Raw genomic sequence first — 3,691 nt, forward strand, 5'->3', positions numbered from 1 at the left:
ACACAACAGGATTGTAGTCGGGACTTGAGATTTTCAGAGCTGGAATTAGATCGTTCAGCGACAAAAACTCTATTCAGCCAGGCAGAATAAGGTTTAGTAAATGTAATTAATTCCTTTCTTTTCCACTTGATTGGCTCTTTCTGATTCTAATTTCCTGTTTCTAAATATAAAAGAACAAAAACAACGAAGAAAGAGAAGAAAATTCCAACAACATTGTGAACAAATTTTCCCGCATTATCTGGACCCGCCCCCTGCGCTCAGATATTTCAGGTGATTACTGCGTCCCTGGCTTTGTGTGATCACAATTGTCCCGGGATTAGCTGCAGAGATTGATTCTAGAAATATCAGCAAACAAGCCGGGACAGGTTAAAGGGGCAGAACACCTTCTGATGGTTTTTTTTTAAAGGAGCACAGTTGTTTGAAAGTTTCTGATTGGCACTGTCCCTGGGCTTGTGGAAAATGCAGCACTCTCTGCCTGACATCACTGCAGCCTATCCACACACTGGAGCATGAGAGGGAGGTTGCATGGTACAAAAAAATGGGATGAGAGACTGCAGCTTTCCATGACTTGACACCATTATACAGCAACGGTAGAACATTTCAGAAATCTATCTTATATCATTTAGGCTCTAATACAGTGACTTTGCCTAGACTAAGATAATCATCAGTCTGCTGCAGGTAGGTGGAAATATGTCCTCAGTCTCTTCTACTCCCGTCATCAGACTTCAGCATTGTAACAGTGCAAGATGTAGATGGTGACCCTGTATGATGCCTGAGCAAACATGACGCCATTCTGCATTACAGGCATTACAGTGGAAGGTAACAATTACCTTGAAGTGCTATGGTGACACCTTACACATAGCATGAAATCATATATTTGATGACAGGTCCACCTGACCAAGAAATCAGCCTTGTGTAAGCGTCACATTGCGCACCCAGCAGGGAGGTGTGTCATCTTCATGTACTAAATATTGCTGAATTTTGTATTACAACCCAACAACTGGAAGATTCATCTAAGATTTCCTCATCCAAATTGTATCATCTGTCAAATATCTTTTATAACAAAACTTGTCAGATAGGAGGAGGAATGTGAAGCCTGCTGGGAATCAAATACAAATGTACAATTATTCAGAGTTCAGGGATGCCGCATATTACTCTGATTTCTTTATATAATGTCATTTGTAAACCTAAAATAAGGAGATGCTAATACCCAAATGTCATTTATGTATAATGACTCGTTGACATCACTACTTTCCCAATATTGGGTATCATTAAAAATCACTGATGTGACTACTCACTGGTCACATGGTCAGCTTTCACTGCACCGGGTGTGATCACATGACCTAAGATTGGTTTATTGCAGCCCCTATACAACAGAGCTCAGATTGGGGAAAAGAAAATCAGCCCAATATCAGGAGCATTTAGTTAAAAGGAGAAACAGAATGGCAGACAGTTGAGCTAATCACTGGCAAATATCACAGAATGATTCCCGCGGCTGCATTCATGCATGATGAGCACAGCCGCAGGAGTCCTGTGTTCTTAGATAGAGAATCTCTATCCAAGAACACATACTACAGGGCTGCAAGAGCAATTGGGAGCGGAGCTGTCAGCTCCGCTCCCCTGATTGCTCTTGCAGGCCCCAAAAAAGTCGATCTTGACAACCAAATTTACACAGGTTGTTCTTGCTTACATGTTCGGTAAGATCGAATTTTAAAATTTCGCTCGCTCATCCCTATTCATGACAGCTGCGTCTCATAGAAAGAGCAGTAAATAATGCTGGCTGTCATTCAACAATGAAGACTGATGACATCTAGTGGCAGAAGGGAAGAATGACAGCAGAGACAGCTTTATATGGGTGGTAAGTAATACAGGAAAATCTTTTTTATATCTTTTAACAGAATTTTTAAATTTTATTTTATCTGATGTTCTGCTTTTATATATATGTTTTATTTTGGATAGAATAGGAAGGGATTAAAAGCCTATATAGCCTGTTTTATATAAATTGCTATCGGTGACCCTCTGGAATATTTACCCTTTACATCCTCTGTGGTCACCCTATGGTAACACAGACATGCATAAAAACAAAAGAGAATTTCACCTGAAAATAAATATAACAAAGTTTCTGGAGTTCTACTTTTTAGGTGAAATTACTATTTTAAAGACTGTTCATCTACCCAGATGATTTATCTATGGATAATTCACTTAGTTTAGTGAATATGGAAATAAATAACTTTGCAAAGAATGTCCAATCACATGCAAGAATTTTTTTTTAAAAAAGGCTTTTTCCTTGCACATGATTGGATGGTTGAAGTCAGTAGAGTTTTATTTCTTTTACTAAGCTGGGTGAAATATCTCTTGCAAGAGTATATTTCACTTTGCTATGTGATCAGCCAAAATATAACTCAATTGTATCCTCCAAATTTATTCTGTATTCCAAATTTCTTCCATTAGAACTTTGGACTTATTTCAGATTTCTGGACTCCGTGGGGTTAAATGTGACCCAAATCTCCAATTAATCTGCGAATCAGCAATATTCCAAAGTTGCCTATTAATTCCCAGGTCACGTGTTCCCATCATGTTAGTGAGTGGTGGGGTTACGTCACGCTATTGTGTCACATGTCACATGTCCCCGGAGTGGAGTTGTACTCAAGTTTTCAGAGAATGCTCTCGGTGGGGAGCCAGACGTCAAAGCGGAATGTCAGAAATGTTCTCTTTTCATTGGGAGAGAGAAAGCTGCATTATTCTGGGATCAGCAGCTCCGGCCACATGGATATAAGGCGTGAGCTCCACATCTGAGTCCAATCCACTGATCCCCAGCACTGCCAGACCTACCCCCTCCTTCACCTGGCACAGGTACCCGCAGGAAGATCTGTGAGTAGTTCTGAAATCTGCAAGGACAGAAATGTATATAATTCATGTGGATTCTTGATTTTAGGGCAAGTCAAGCCAAAAATGTTGTTTCTGGTGCAGGGGACTCCAGTAGTAGTGAAATTTCCCCACCACGGGCAACCTCCTTCTTCCTTTTGGTTGCTTCTTCCTAACTTGCAGCCTATAGTGTCCCCAATCCAAATGTTACATTGCCCAAGATATAAAGCTCAACCCAAGGATGGTGAAACACTTTATTGTGGGTGCAGCAGATGTACAAAGCTGGGAGCTAGGTAACAGGGATAGTGGGACTTCTCATAAATTCATAATGAGCACGGTGCAAAGTCCAGGATTAGTGCGGGGAATGTAGGAACTATTCACTAGAAGTAGAAGGTGTGTAGATCTAGGATTGGTGCATGGATAGAAGAAACCACTCATTAATGGCATACCAGATCTGCAAAGTTAGAAACTCAACATAGGAGAGAGACCACTCATAAGGGGCACAGTAGGTGTACAGACGCAAGAACTCCTTGCAGGGTTAGTGGGAACATATTATAATGGGCACAGAAATTGTGCCGACCTGGAAACTCAGTGTGGGGATAGTAGGAACCCCTCATAAAGGGCACAACAGGTGTGCGGACCTGGGAACATTGTGCATGGATAGTGGGGATCCCTCATATGGGCAGAGCAGGTGTTCAGACCTGAGAACCCAGTGAAAGAGGTGGCTGGAACCCCATATAGTGGGCGCAGAAGTTATGCAGACCTGGGAACTCAGTGCAGGGATAGTAGGAACCCCTCATAATGGGCACAGAAGTTATGCAGACCA

The 3,691-nt window shown here is 41.5% G+C and overlaps 1 protein-coding gene across 2 annotated transcripts in view; it reads left to right on the forward strand.

Annotated features, from left to right (window-relative positions):
- The first annotated feature begins 2,635 nt into the window (after positions 1-2,635).
- Positions 2,636-3,691, forward strand: part of SLCO1C1 (solute carrier organic anion transporter family member 1C1) — a 13,273-nt gene continuing 12,217 nt past the window's right edge. The window contains exon 1 of one of the 2 annotated variants that reach the window (XM_072399899.1): positions 2,636-2,871. The gene's annotated coding sequence lies outside the window, so the exon portion shown is untranslated. The remainder of the gene's footprint in view (positions 2,872-3,691) is intronic. The other variant, XM_072399901.1, reaches the window with a different exon arrangement.

The sequence above is a fragment of the Pyxicephalus adspersus genome, chromosome 2 (genome assembly GCF_032062135.1).
Source record: "Pyxicephalus adspersus chromosome 2, UCB_Pads_2.0, whole genome shotgun sequence".
Classification (NCBI taxonomy): domain Eukaryota; kingdom Metazoa; phylum Chordata; class Amphibia; order Anura; family Pyxicephalidae; genus Pyxicephalus; species Pyxicephalus adspersus.